The sequence below is a fragment of the Abramis brama genome (genome assembly GCF_963993115.1).
Source record: "Abramis brama genome assembly, chromosome: 4".
Taxonomy (NCBI): domain Eukaryota; kingdom Metazoa; phylum Chordata; class Actinopteri; order Cypriniformes; family Leuciscidae; genus Abramis; species Abramis brama.
Genome location: NC_139966.1, coordinates 9,981,337 through 9,997,706, shown reverse-complemented (window position 1 = coordinate 9,997,706; position 16,370 = coordinate 9,981,337).

Genomic DNA, 16,370 nt, shown 5'->3' with positions numbered 1-16,370 from the left:
ATTCTGATTAATTATATTGTCATTTTGCCTCCACGTCTCCCCGATTGCCCGCGAGCTTCTCCTCCCGTCCATACGGTAATCTCTCTAGTGTGCGACAGAGAGTCGCGTGATTATGACGCAATCGTTAGCATACTTTTACAAAAACTGCTTCTACGGGGCCATTACATAAGCTACAAGGTAATGGAGCATTTTATACATTGTCGTGTTTCTTTAGAAATAAAAAATGGACAAATGGAGTCTTCAAACGCCTCAGATGTAAAGTTATTCGCTGTCAAAGTGACGCCAAAATGAATGGAAGTCAATGGGATTGCTAACGCAAGTGAAGTTCCGCTCAAGATGGCGGCACCCGGCCGACTTCAACTTCCGGTCGACTTCCTTCCCGCTTGCTTTTAGCTCAAAAGTGTGCAGATTTGGAGAAATATTGATATATTCTCAGTTTACATCAGATTTCTATTGACAGGAATAATATTTTATTGAATTTATAGCCAAATGCGTCGATGTAATCATTATGAGCGCTGTATACTGATGTGCTGTGTTTTCAATTCATACCAGCAGCCTGAGGGCGCTCTACTGAACATTATAGTCCATATTTGAAACACATGAAGAAGAGCGTTCGACAATGCAGGAAATTATTAATTTATTGGCATTTGTGTTATTTCTGAATGCTTTTATTGGCATCTATGTTGTTTCTATTGATGTGTGAGGGTGTATACCTTCTGGATGTAATGGCGCTCTCTCTCTCATTAAAAAATGTTTTTTTTTTTATTTAAAAAGTCATAATCCATGTCTTATTCCAAATTAGGATGTTATGGTATCAATCTGAATGGGAAAACCATCGAATTGTACGATGGCCTTTGTGCCCTGTCATATGGCCTTGGTGCCCCTAAAAAAAAAAAAAAGGTGGAGGCCAAATGGCCTTGCCCCTAAAATTACATAATTCCCACCCTGGTGTGAACCGACACTGGTCTCACGGTTCAGTTCGATTACGATTATCATGTCATCGATTCAGTTCAATTCGATATCACAATGCCTCGCGATGCACCGCATTCTCAAATTAAAATTTTTCTTCAAAAGTGATGTGTGTGCTCGCCTGTTCAAACAGTGACATTACAGTTGGGAGTAAAGCTTGTTTATGCCATTAAGAAAAGGAAAGTCTGTCATTTAAATTTTGTTTTAAATAAATTTCATTTAAAAGCAGCGCTCATTAATCAGTGTATTATGTTACCATTAAAGATGCGCGCATCAACCGTCACCATTTATTATCACGCATAACAACACAGAATAACTGTAATTTGACCATCGGGTGCGGATACTTAAGTCAGAGAAAATTATTGGGGGCGGGTGGATTTATTTTTGGCTACGGATTTCTAAAAGCAGTTAGACTCTGCCAGGCGTTAACAGCTCGCGGTGAAAACGGCTAACATGGTTTATCAAGTTAGTGGCATTACCTCCTGCATATTCTATTTGTGCGTAACATGAGCGCACACAGCATGTCTTCTGCAGGTCGTGCTTACCAGGTTGTTCATAAAAGCCGAAATGTGCCCAGCTTGTTCAGGAGGTTCTTTGTTGTTTTCCACGTCTCAGATCTTTAAAGGAGTATGGTATTAATGCTTGAGTCGAATAGCCGTAGTTTGGTCTTGAGTGTGATTTTACGTGCTCTTCATTTGGCCCCCATCATGCCAAATACAGCTCTTGCCTTGCCTATTCTCCTCTTTACATCCCTTTTTGATCCGCCATCCCTTGCTACCTACATGGAGTTGACTTCCTCTAGTGGTTGGTGGTTAACCATCAAGCTGGCCAGTGTCTTTCTGTTTGCACTTTGGTCGTTGTGCTAATGTGGAGACCTGCCTCAGCCTTCTGTTCTACCTCTCTCAGTTTCTCTTGCATTTGTTGGTGTTTTGGGGACAGTAATGTGATATAATCTGCAAAGTCTAGGTCGTCCAGTTGTGTAAATGGGGTCCATTGGATCCCATTGCGCCTGTTGTCAGTGGCTTGCCGCATGATCTAGTCGACCTTCGAAGAGGAATGGTAATCGAGAAAGTAGACAGCCTTGACTAACTCCTGTTGAGATGTGAAATGCCTCTGTCAGCTGGTCTTTATGTATGATTCTACATTGCTCACTGCACTTAAAGTTATTCATTAATGTGTACATATTGTCCCATCCCCTAACTCCTATACTCATGTTCATAGGTTTTTAGTCAGGATTAATCCTGACTTCAACAAGTGCACTGCCAAGGAGCAGATGAGCAAGACGACTGGGAGAGTGGTGAAGACTTCATACATGAACCCCCATGTAATCTCCTTCATCAGGGACTTCACAGAGTTCTATTTGCTAACTGACTAGATACAGGTGAGGTTCTGATAATAGCTTGAATAATAATTATAATATAATTAATAATATAGGTATATGTAGGTATAATATAATTAATCATAATTTGATAATAATAATAATTATTAGGGATGCACCGATACCGGTATCGATAGGGCTGGGTATTGTTCAAAATCTTTCGATCCGGTGCCATTTTCGATACCTCAGTTTCGATACCGGTTCCTAACGATACTTTTTTCGATACCAATTTTATGAAATCCATTTTAACAAGATTACATAACACATTACCTCAGACAGATGTAAATGGCAAAGAAAGTCAAACAAGACATAATGTAGCTTATCAACGTTAAAGCGGGGCTCAGTAACTTCGGGATTTCGCTTTTTGCTCGCAGGTTTCTCTCTAGAGCTCCCCCCACAGCTTCGGAATATATATTTGACAACACTGTTGTAAAAACTCGTAGGCGATTCTCGGACACCAGAGGCTAGTAGATCAACGACATCAAAGCAGATGGGACATTCTTTAAAACATCTTCTTCATTCGGGTTCGGACAGCGTGAGGGAGCGCAATAATTACAGCATTTTAGCAGATTTCTTTTGGCCGTAAAGCAATTGTTTACATTGCGAGACCTGATATCACGCGAGACTTCCTGACGCGGCGGCCGGCGGCCCGCCGGCTCAAAGTTGCAAGTGCTTATTTTCCACTCACGGGCACCAGGGGGGTGCGAAACGACCACCATTCAACCCGAAATAAGTATTATAACCATTTCAATGACTCCGAAGCTGTTCAGTTAAGGTAAAAAAGTTACTTAGTTCACCTTTAACTGACGAGAGAGAGAGAGACCTCTTGATTGACCAAATCATATATGCAAGTAAAATATAAACTGTTACCTTATTTATTAGGGCTGGGTAAAAAAATATAGATTTTTTTATTTGAATCGATTCTCATTTTTACAAAACTGATATTGATTCTTAAACATTTTCATCGAGACAGCAGTAGCTATATTACTAATATCAGTGATACACGCCTTCATTCATAAAAAAATATTCCATTAACATATAGGACTGGGTAGGGATGGGTATCGAAAGCCGGTATTAAACGGGCCCCGGGGCTGAATTTTGAAAGGCCGCTGTATCGATAAGCTCGGACGTTATCGGTTCTGCTGTCGCTACAAACCAGCAGTATGTGCGCAAGCGTGAACCACTAGTGTTTCTGTCTCACTCTGGATCTGCCACTGCATCACATTTCTCTCTACGTGGCGTGGAGTGTCCGTTTTTATGTCGGCTCTCATGTTAACTGGTTAGAGCTTGTGTTAGAGCACAATGCCTGCGTGACACACACACTTCTCGAGCCGCGCCGAAACCGCGTGCTAGAAATAGAACCGCAACCGACGCCTATTTTTCACGCGACACGCAAGAGTGTTGGAAGTTTTCAGACAAAATAGAAGGCGCAAATACATATTAATAAATTACATTTTGATGCTTGAAAGTCTCTCGATTTTGACAAATGCATATATAATTGTAATTAAAAAAATAGGCCTAATTATCGATTTTCAAATATTGCCCGTCAATAGGCCTACAGAACGAAATATTCTGTAGCCTATTTTGCCGTCAATACTGCCGACGTTGTCTTTGCTGTATCAGGCTATATATATTATGTTTAACATCCAAATGTAGATGGTCTGTCGTCGCACGTGAAGTTTGTGAACACCGAATTCCCTTTTCTTTCTTATCTATTTGTGTTTGAACAGACATGTGCACGAAAAAATAAGCCAGTGTCCGTCTCAACGAGTTTCCCCGTAAACGCGGTCAAAATACAACGGATGCGTGTCATTACCGGTATTAGATACGTGCATTCGTCTTAAAGGGACAGCACCCAATATACCTGCAGCTGTTTGTGTCACCAAAGTTAATCAAACAACAAAAGAGAAAGAGAAAAATCACATTTTGTCAAAAGATAAACTGTTTTAATACTTAATACAGTTAATTTACCTGAAAAACATAAAGCACTGCTTTATTTCTCGTGTATTTGTGTTTTATTGTATTTATATTTGTATTTTGTTTATTAGTTTCTATGCAGATGCACTAGGCCTACCCTACACAATTACCCCAATCATCCTAGAATTATTAATTCTTTACAAAAAGAGCTATTCAAATCATCAGGTGAAATTGTTTTCAGGAAGTAGCAGTAAAGCAAGAAGAAGAAGTGCAAGATAGTTTTTCTAAATTTCATTTGACTCTATGTGCCTATAGGGGTGGGTTGGGGATGGTGGCAATGTAGTATCTGGATATTTGCCGCGGGATGAGGGCTTCGATTACCTCTCTCTTTTTTGACCATACATGTGTTTGCACCCCTGATATATATATATATATATATATATATATATATATATATATATATATATATATATATAGAGAGAGAGAGAGAGAGAGAGAGAGAGATAGAGAGAGAGAGATAGAGAGATATATAGAGATCTCTCTCTCTCTCTCTCTCTCTCTCTCTCTCTCTCTCTCTCTATATATATATATATATATATATATATCAAAAAGTACCGACAAGAATACCGTTAAAGTACCGGATCGATAAGCAGTATCGGTAAGAGTAGTAATACCATTAAAACCGTAACGATTCAGATGTTCCAATTCGATTTCGATTCGCAAGCTTTCGATTCTCGATTTTAAATTAATAAAGAAATTAAGAGCCACAAACCTGTATATTAAACTCTTTTTATTTTAGGTACACTTGGGTACATTAAAACAGAACCCAACTCTATATTTCAAATGAATAGACAGGATTTTTATGCAAGTCAGAACAGTCGCTTGCCTTGATCAAACATGATCAGGTTATTTTATGTTTAAGATTAAACATACATAAAATCTCACAGCATTAGCTGTGGAAGCTGCAAGCCTATGAACAGTGTAGGAAAACTAATACCGGCTTTTGGGTGATAGATAAATATCAGGGCCTGAATTTCTGTGATATTTTTTTGGTTGATTTTAAAATGACTGATTTGGTTTTAGAATCTGTGGATTAATATACTCAACCTACAGGCTAAAGTGAATCAATGTTTGCAGGAATTTACCGCATTATAAGTGGGAGACCAACGGGAATGATTAAAATGATACGCAAAATACCACGCTGAAATTAGAGCCTTGAATATGGAAAAAAAATCGATTCGTGGTCCCTAAGAATCGATTTTGAATCGACCACATTTTAAAAAACGATTAATCGAAAATCAATTTTTTTTGCCCAGCCCTATTAACATACAGCCGTAAAACTTGAAAATCAGTGTTTCCCACACATAGACTAATTTGTGGCGGTGCGCCACAGGATCAACACCGGCTGTCTGCCACATTGCGTTTCGTTATTCATTTTAAAAAAATTAAATAGTGTTAAAAGAAAATGAATAACTCTCCCTCCATTTCTCTCTGCCGCCAAAGCGAATTTTTGTCCCGCTAAAGCCATTTGAATGGTGTGATGTAGATGACTGCTGCACTTGTGACAGGGCGCATGTTACTGATAGAATGAGCAGAGAGAGAGAGAGCCCTGGCCGCGCGCGCACTCACCTTCTTCAAACTGTCTTGCTCTCTCTCGCTCCCTCAGGCATATTAATCAAAAGCAATTGAGAATTGACACAATGGTAAAAGATCGGAAGACCGAAGTTCATGTCGAGCATTCAGAGATTTGTTTATTTTTTTTCCTGAATTACCGCTGGGTGTGAATTGTGCTAAAAAAACGTTGCCTCATGTACTCTGAAAATTGTTACGCATCAGCTGAAATAAAAACACTTTCAATAAACAAACAAAACTATCCAGTGATGAAATGTTTCCTGTGTTGACAAATCTTGTGCAATGTCCTAAACTCCCGGGATAATAAAACGCGTGCCATAGTCCGCTAATGACACGTCCGATTCTCGAACTAATGACTCCTTTGAACCGATTACATTTAATGAATGGTTAAAACAACTGATCTGTCCAACACTGAATTCACGAGACGTCTGAATCGGTGTATAACAAATTGGTAACACTTTACAATAGGGTTCCATTTATTAAACTCTAGTTAACTACATTAGTTAACATTAACTATTAATAAACTGCACTTCTACAGCATTTATTAATCTTTCTAAATGTTAATTTCACCATTTACTAGTAGCCTACATTATTTAAATAAAAAGTTGTATTTGTTAAAAGAACGCTCCACTTTTTTTTGAAAATAGGCTCATTATACAACTCCCCCAGAGTTAAACAGTTGAGTTTTACCGTTTTTTAAACCATTCAGCCGATCTAATGTGTTTTCTTCTTTCATTTCAGGGCTCCAACTAGGATTCTAGGTCTCCAAGGTCAGGGCATTCAAGAGGTCATAGACCTTTGTTAAGTGGCAGGGGAAGTTTATTTTCCTTTCTGTTTTAAATGTTAAAATGTTTTATTTTTTAATTTTTAATGTTTTATTTTATTTCAATATTGCCATAGTGTTATTTATTGCTCTTTAGAATGTGGTAATAATCAGTTATTTGCACGGCTTCAAAGTAGTAAAATTTGTTGGCCGTATTGTATCAATTTGCATTATTGTTCCGTCATAGCAACCAGTCAAGCGGAACTAGTGAATGAACTAGTAACAGTTTGCTCTGTAACTTTACAAAACTTGTAATGTAAGCCTCGTTTTGTAAAATTTTCTTCAGTCGTAAAGTAAATTTAGCAACAGTAGAATAAGCGGGATAATAGACTTAACGCCATTAGACTATCCAAAGTTAACACACTCTGCTGGGCGTTGTGGCTGCATTACAAACATAGAATGTGCATTAACTTTGGATGGTATAATGGCATGTTGTCCGAGTAGTATCAAGCTGCAGACTCGGAGCCTGCATCTACAGTCCCGCACCCAGAGTCCCGCATTCTCAGACCCCTCGTTTTTCGAGACAGCGCCTCCTATCAAATTGGATCGGTTAAACATTTGAAGAACTTAAGCCGAAACGTGAGTATCGTCAATTTTATTTAGCGAATCAAACTCATTCGATTTCTTTTTTTAATCAAACTACTTTATAGCTCATCGATACACCAACATATGAATAGTCCATTTAATATTTGTAAAGACAAGTTTGTAACAAAATTTGAGCCGTTAATGTATGTTTTTCCCCGAAAATATTTTGATAGCTAATGTAGCCTTTAACCTTGGACTTTTTGTAGACAAGCCATTGTAAAAATTTGATTAAAATTAGTTGACATTAAAGTAGACCAATTAAATACATTAAGTGTGTTAATATCAAAGAACGTCATCATTAATTATTTAATCAGATTTACCTTTTGACCTTTTTTTAATTACCAGTCTGGACCTTTTCTCCCTAGGTATGCTTGTAATTTGCATTTGCAAAAAAAAAATGTATTTATTATTACACAATATTTTTGACAATGGCATTCATCTTATTTTAGTGAAGTCAAGGAATTTGACAGAGCAATTGCGAAAAGAAGGAATTACCAGAAAGTAATTATTTTACCTTATGCATTTACATTACATTTTACATTTATTCATTTAGCAGACGCTTTTATCCAAAGCGACTTATAAATGAGGAGTTTTTTTAATGCAATTGAAGACGAAAAGTAAAGTCACTAACAATTCTTTCTTCCTTTTTTTTTTTTTTTTTTTTTTGCTTTGTCCTGTTTACAGCAAGATGATGTTTAGGTGATCGTTAAATAAAGTACAGAATTGTTTATTATCGGTGTCTATTCTTATTTGAGTTTTGCTTTGCATTCAAAATATCAAAAAGCAGGTTTTGTAATGTTAGCATGGTATAATGTTAATTAGGCCATTATAGGTTGAACTGAAAGAAAAATTTGAAAATTGTATCCCTTCCATCAGTAATTTTATTTCAATTACACCCACGCTCAAAAAATAACTACTGGGTAATTTGTTAGTCAGAGAACACAATGAGTTTTTTTTTTGGCACATGCATTAAGCAGGGAACGCAAATATTTATTTGGATAACTTTAAATAAAACGAGACCATAATATTGCATCCTATTGTTTTCAATGGCATTTGGATAAGGGTGTTATACGATCTTCGGAACAGCAGGAGGCGCTGTCTCGAAAAACGAGGGGTCTGAGAATGCGGGACTCTGGGTGCGGGACTGTAGATGCAGGCTCCGAGTCTGCAGCTTCATAATATTGTGTTGTCCAATGTCCATTATCCCTTTATGTTGTACCTGTTTTGTCATTCCTGTTCACCAAATGTTTTTAAATAAATAACTATTAACAGTTTTCTTATTGTCTGCAGTTGATTGCAATGTTTTAGAATATGGGTGATTCTTTTAATGATGGTTAATATTAAATCAGTGATACAGTATTTAAATTGTACAGTGAGAAACTGAATTTACAGTGATAACTGTTATCTACTGTTTATAGTACTGTATTGCATACAATACATAACAGTGCTTAACTGTTTTTTGTATGTAAATGCAATTGAAATCAGTTTATTACATACATCAGTGTTTAATTGTTTATTTTACAGTGAATACACAAAATACTGTAAATGTAAGTACAGTACCCTTACTGTAAAATGTAGTCACAGTAACTTACTGGCAACAACTAAAATCACAGTGTTTAATTGTATTTTATTTTACAGTGAATACACAAAATACTGTAAATGGAAGTACAGTACCCTTACTGTAAAACGTATTCACAGTAACTTACTGGCAACAATTAGCCAGTAAGTTACTGTAAATACAACTAAAATCACAGTATTTAACTGTTTTTGATTTCACAGTGTATTCATAAAATACTGTAAATAGAAGTACAGTACCCTTACTGTAAAAAGTATTCACAGTAACTTACTGGCTAATTGTTGCCAGTAAGTTACTGTAAATTTTACGGTAAATTTTTTACAGTGCCCCTAAGGCATAACTTTGCCCGCAGCACTGTTCTAGTGCTGTCTCTGCACAAGATGCACCTTTGAGCAATTTACAGTAGACAACTGGTTGATTGTTGGTTGAACTAACACTTTACATTCCATAAGTGAGGGTCAGTTTCACCTGCACGAGTCATCAATTCACGTTTTTGTACAAAAGGTCTAATAGAAATGTGTAAAACTATGCTTGACAGTTTACGACAAATAGTTAAACAATTTTGCATGTAATGGCTTATGCAAGGAACTAATGCCTAGATATTTTGAGGGGTAAGACTATTCAACAAAGAACCATCTACTATATTTTGATCAACATGACATGAGCAATTGAAAATTTGGAAAAAAGCTGACACTTGTACATTATCAATTGCAATATGTACAAAAGCAATTGCAATTTGTTCAAAGGAATAAGAAATTGCTTTAATGATGTGCACAAGTGACTAGATGATTTGGAATTTGTACAAGTAGTATAGAGAATTGCACTTTTGATCTAAGAAATGCACCAAAGCGACTGAGAAAAACTGTAAAAAACACATTTCAGCGCTAGTCTCTTATTTAAAAAACGAACGAAATGAATGCTCTGCCAGTTAACTGGAGATGTTTTATTTATTTGTAGAATGGGTACATTCATGCCGCGAGATGTTTTAAAAAGTGGTGGGGACAATATCGACCCTGGAAAAAAGTGGTGGGAACATGTCCCATCCGCAAATTATGCCTATTTCCATAGTTTATTGCTTATTATTTATCATTAGCAGAAGTTTGTTTCATGTTGCACGAGTACACCGAAGAAAATTCCTAGTCTGTGAAACCTTTCATTGACAATGGCAATAAAATCTATTCTGATTCTGATTCATACTTGGATTCATACTCATACTATATTATATATATTGTTTTATGGTGCTTAATTTAACCCCTTGTTTGGGTCTTAAATATAGACACCTTCTACCTTATTTTGTTTATTCTCAGGTTAGGTAAAGTCAGTCGTATATAAATTTCCATACTTACAATTCAGTCGAAAGACTGCTCCGTGGTTTAGTTCAGCTCAATATTTGGTAAAACAGAGACTTAAGGCAGGCGAGCTTCTTAATTTCAATTAAATGTAATTTTTATTAAATACAGGTTAACTAGTTTACATAAAAGGTACTAATATATAAAATAAAAATAAAAGTAAATCAAAACTAAATAATTTACAAGCTTTCATCTTCATGAGGCACAATGGCAAGGCATCTGACACCGGAGAGGCCGTCCTTGGTGAAACAGCGTCTAACTTTGACATTCTTTACAATACTTTTTATAGTCCACACGCCCTCCGCACAGATTCAGTCCTTTACAGATAATCTGTCCAATCCGAAGTGTTGAACTGTCCTCCGTTCTGGAAACCCCCTTGTAACTCCATATATAACGCTCTTTCCTTTGTTCTCCTTTGTTTGCTGCTCTGGACCCTCTGCCTTTCTCCTGCGTCTCATGCTCCTCATCAAACGGGTAATGCTTGCCATTTCTACTTTGCTAAGTTACATGCTTTTCACTACTTAATGTTACTTCTATCTATTGATTAAATGCTTAAACATGAGAACATTATTGTCGTTTCTTGCATGCATTATTACAAATAAAAGACTTTTACAAAACAATTTGCCTTGTCTCTCCTTAATAAATCAGATTCACAAATAAAATACTTTTACAAAACAGTTGTATTGTCTTGTTCTTAATAAACCAGATTCCAATAAAGACTTTTACAAAAACAGTTGTATTGTCTTGTTCTTAATAAACCAGATTCCAATAAAAAGACTTTTACAAAAACCAGTTGTATTGTCTCTTCTTAATGAATCAGATTCCAATAAAAAGACTTTTACAAAACAATTTGCAGTGTCTTTCCTTATACAACACTCTTTTTAACTAGGTTCTAAATGTGGTTAGCAACATACATACTTTATATATGAAGGTCACCGATTAATACAGAATAAATTGCATACATTTCACTTCTAAAACTACAATGGTGATTAATATCATATCCGCCCATGTATATGAGGCGTTCTAAAATAATAAATTGCATGTTTACTTAACAATATATATAGCCTATATCACATAGCACATCCTGTTTTTGATTTGAACATTGTCTAGAGTTTATCTTATTTTTTATTCAGTGTACATAAGAGTTGCCTATACAGTTTTATTGGTAGATGCTAAGAGACATTTATTTATATATTACCTGTTTGCAAACTTTTTTTTTTTTTTGATGGCACATTTTCCTGACCTTTTTGCTCCCCCCTGTGCTTTACAGCTTTAGGGGGGGGGGGGGGGGGGGGGGGTATGGCTTATCTAAATGATATGTAAATGAGCCCTATTGTTCCTCCCAGCAGGAGAGAGAGGTGAGAACTGCACAATCTTTAGAGTCCGTTTTCTTCCCTTTAAAGCTTTTTTGAGTGCCTACCTTCAAATGGCCACAACTTCTCCAAATATGATCAGATTTCCATGTGTTACACATCATTGGAAAGCTTGGAGAATACACTTTCAGAATCTGTGAATAACTCAAAATGCCCCAGAACCGTACAGCGTACATTTTGATGTTGAAATCGGCTTGTTTTTCGGAGATTCTAGCACGCAGTAGGGGCGTGTCATTGTCGGTGTGTATTTCCCATAGACTGTAAAAAAATATGGACGTAGTGTCCGTGACGTCACCCGTAGGTTTCTGAAGAGCATTTTTGAAGCCTAAAGTGGGCGGAGCCGGCCGTCGCCATCTTGGCCTTGAGTCACTCCCGGATAACAGAAAATAGGCAAACAGGCAGGGCGTGAGTGGAGCTGAGGAGCCTGGCCTGGCTATCTGAAATCACCTAGCTCGACGTGATCGAGTTAGCTGATGATGTAAAGCCAATTAAACGTTCCTATTTTTGCCCTTCGAAATATTATAATAGTTAAAAGACATGGCTACAAGTGAGACTGTGTATTACTTCGAGAGTGTTTGTGTGTGACAGTGATTTATGTGCATACATGTCCGTCACTCTTTCATGGTCCGTCAGCGCAGCATCGCTCAAGTTCGTAGAGAGCTTATTCAGTCCATTTTAAATTCTGATTTTGGCCGTCTCTCAAATGGGTTAAACCATAGATATATTGCCTTTGAAGTGCAAGTAAATGCGCTAGAAAATCCGCGCTCATTCATGTGCATTTATTGCACGGACGGAGAAAGCGCCGACGCCTGCATGATTTCATCTGACGGTACATAAGCATATTATAATCTATCTGTTCCGTGAGAGCAGAACGAACGAGCCTTTATTGACGTTTTAAATTTGAAAACCCCCAAAAGCAACGAAATTGTCAGACATCCATTAGTGCATGTTCACAGAGGAAAACAACTGAAATACAGCGCTGGTTGTTCTCTCGAACGATAACGACGGAATCCAAAGACGTGGGCTTTGTACCCAAGTATTAAATTGTATGAAATAATCCCGAAAAAAAGCACAAACACTGCAGAGATGGCAAGTTCAGTAGCTAACATTTGCTGAGGTGAAGTGACGACTAGTAACAGCCATAGACAGTATATAAACGGTAACAGCAGACAAACGGCTAGCATTGACAGCGGCAATCCATCTGTCACTCAAGTGGCCACACCCTTAAATTTAAATATTAATCTAAACGGACGAGTTATAAAATAATTCACCCCCCTCACAGTTGTTATGAAGGGCAAAATTAGCTGTATAGACCAAAGCCACATAGAGATCCAGGCTGTAAACATATTTTTTTCTGCTGTAAAGTTGTTAATTTTAACATGGGGGAGATACAGATTTGACTCACTTCTGCAGCCAGGCCAAGCGGCCAGTCAATGAATTGCAGTTTAACTCACTTCCGTGTTGGTTTCAAGAGAGAGAAGGGGAGGTTGCCGCTTGGTATTTCCATACTGAATAAGCCGGCGTGGCTACTTATTATGCAGCGCTCTGGCCGCTCTATCTGATTTCAAAATTGAATGAAGATGGACGCCAATAACATTACGATGTCCAGCAATCGATTTAAATAATAGGTTACATGGGGTTTAATTTGTCGTTTAATGAGATGTAGCATAATACATGTTGTCAGTGCCAATACATAGATCCGCCTGTAGAATAAACGTGTATATGAATGGTACAGTGGTAGAGCTTTCGCCAGCCGCGTCAGAGGTTGAGAGTTCGGATCCGCCCTTGTATAGGTTTTTTTTTTTTTTTTCTCATCAAAACGATTATGTTCATCAGTGGTTGTATATCAAGCAGGGACACGCAAACGTTTGAATTATTTTATTTCAACAGAACGAATAGAGAGTATCCGCAACGGATTGAAGCGCGCGTCGAGTGAAGACAATGCAGTGTGTGCGCGAGCCACATGAGAAAACACTGTATCTGCGCCACTGATCGCAGCGGCAACGAGCACTTTGATCACTTGATTAAAAAAAACACATTTCAGCGCTAGTATCTTATTTAAAAAACGAACGAAATGAATGCTCTGCCAGTTAACTGGAGATGTTTTATTTAGAGAATTTGTAGAATTGGTACATTCAGGGGGGAGGGGGAGACGGGGGAGCTTTACAGGGGGTATGACTTATCTAAATGAGATGTAAATGAGCCCTATTGTCATTCCCAGAAGGGTGAGAACTTGCCAATCTTTAGAAGCAGATTTCTACCATTTCAGTTACCTTCAAATGGCCTCAACTTCTCCAAATATTATCAGATTTCCATGTGTTACACATCGTTGGAAAGCTTGAATACTACACTTTCAGAATATGTGAATAACTCAAAATGCCCCAGAACCGACTTGTGTCCCTACTTTCCGTGACTGGTCACATATATTCAAACGCACATAACTATAGAACCAATTCTTAATGCTCATGTGAACGCCATCAGCGTTTATCACAGGTTCGCGTTTAAAGTCTGTGTAGAGAGAATGGTGTCGTCTTAGCGGCCCCTAATTTAATAACAAATGATCGTTGCGACGGAAGCGAATTAATCAAAACTAACTTTAGCTGGAAAATAACTTTATTAAAGAACCGCTATAAAGCCAAAATCTCTGTTACCTTAAATTATACGTTTATCTCTGTAAAGCTGCTTTGAAACAATCTACATTGTTAAAAGCGCTATATAAATGAAGATGACTTGACTTGACTTGACGTGACGTGAACAGTTTCTGGATCGGCAGACCTGACGTGAACTGTCTTTGGATCTGCAGAACTGACGTGAAGCGTCTCTGGAACAGCAAAAGTGACGTGAAGTGCAGGCTCAACAGGACTGAAGTGAAGTGCAGGCTCGACAGGAATGTACTCAGGCTGGACGGACGGGACGTGAATTGCGATCTCCTCATCTAGCCCACTCCAAAATATGTCCATGAGCTGAGAGTCCTCTAATGATGCTAAATGACAGCATGTCAAAAAGTCCTTAGCATACCTCTCGATGGGCTGGCCATCCTGGAACAGAGAGGATAGCCAACTTCTTAAAGCACCGTTGCTTACACATTTAGTACAGTTATAGGCATCTAAATATGTATATGCCCTCAGTTTCTCTTTACGCTCAGTTTCTCTATCTACGACTCTAATAGGTGTAGAAGTCAGGCCACTCAACCGGAGGTAGCGTTAACGTTAATCCTGTCAGATCGTCCATCCATTGAATGAACGTGTACGGGTCAGCCAATCTAGGATGTCCGTTAAAATTAACTTTTGCAAATAACAATCGCGGTCCAGGACAGTGAGTGACCTTGCACATTAAGATAAAATCTGATTTTCTCCAGTCATTGTTAAAAAACAAGCTAACAAAACTTGCAAACTAATGTTAGTGAAGCGGCCAGAGGGATCGTTCTGCCTCCACCTAAGCTCCGCCCACAAAAAAACGTCACCATGTTAACCAACTGAAAAGGGGTCTATAGGAACAAGACGGAAAGACGCTTGTAAGATATGGACAGGGTACATTTACTAGAAAAAAGCTTGTCCATTAACTTTTCCATATCTTAATATGTTCCTGGATATTCACATTAATGAGAGAACTTTAGCTGAGCTAAGCTGAGAAAACCAATCGGGCTCATTCCCTCACAGTATATGTCCTAGTAACATAACTTAATTGTATTATTTACTCTGGTCATATTGTTAATGGTCATATTTATATTTTCAGGTGTAAATGTAATAACAAATTTGAATGATAAAAAAAGCAGCCAAGTAAATAAAATAAGCTATCAAAATCTTGAAAAAATGAGCAGTGGTCTCTGCTCCCAAACGCTGGGGGCGTGTCCGCTGGCTACGCTGAAACCACGCCCACTCGCAGGACAGTTGACTCGCGGGCACCTTAGACTGTGGCGGGCACGCACTGCCGATGATGGCACCAGTTGTCGGCGCGACGGGAGGATGAAGGCCGAGGCGGGAGATAGTCAGTTCGGCCCCATTCACCAGTAACAGCGGATTATCAGTGAATTCCAGTTGTCTCAGACGAAAGTTTATAAAACTATCCTGTGTAAAATGATCACTACAGAGGCAGGTGTTGGTGGTGTTTCTCAGCTCTCCATCAAGGTGACTTTTCACAAAATTAATCCACCTGACCACCTCTTGTTGATATGATCGTTGTTCGGAAATTTAAATAAGGACACTGATCTGTTTTGTAAGTGATCGCATCCAGGTAATATGCATTTCCGTGACGAAGGAATAGCTAGCTAGCAAACTGTAGGCTGTAGTAAATAATACTGACTGTAACTCGCGATTGAGCGGTGAACTGATAGGGGAGGGGGCAGCCTCAGGGGCTCCAGTGCGTCATCAAGTAGGGGCGGGGCCAGGAGCTCAGGGGCTCCGGAAAAAATCCGGAACACAGCAATGGTGAAAAACTGTTTAATGGTCTAACTCCACAATTCAGTACTTCACAGTTCACAGTCTTTGTAATATGTTTTAGCAATACATTTCTAACATTTATAATGTGTTTAGATTTTTTTTTTAGAATTGCCTTTACAGGGACTTTAAGTGAATATTTTTCATCTTGGCTGGCAACTTTATTGAGAAACGCTGGCTGGGAGAGTTAAGGTAAGTAGTAAATACACTGCAGCGCTTCCAGGTTCTACGGCAGAACGCTGGCTCACCATTGGCTGATGCTGTTCCCGTGTGTGATCCTGACGAAGGAGCTAGCCAATAATGAGCCTGGAAGCGCTGCAGTGTTTAATACA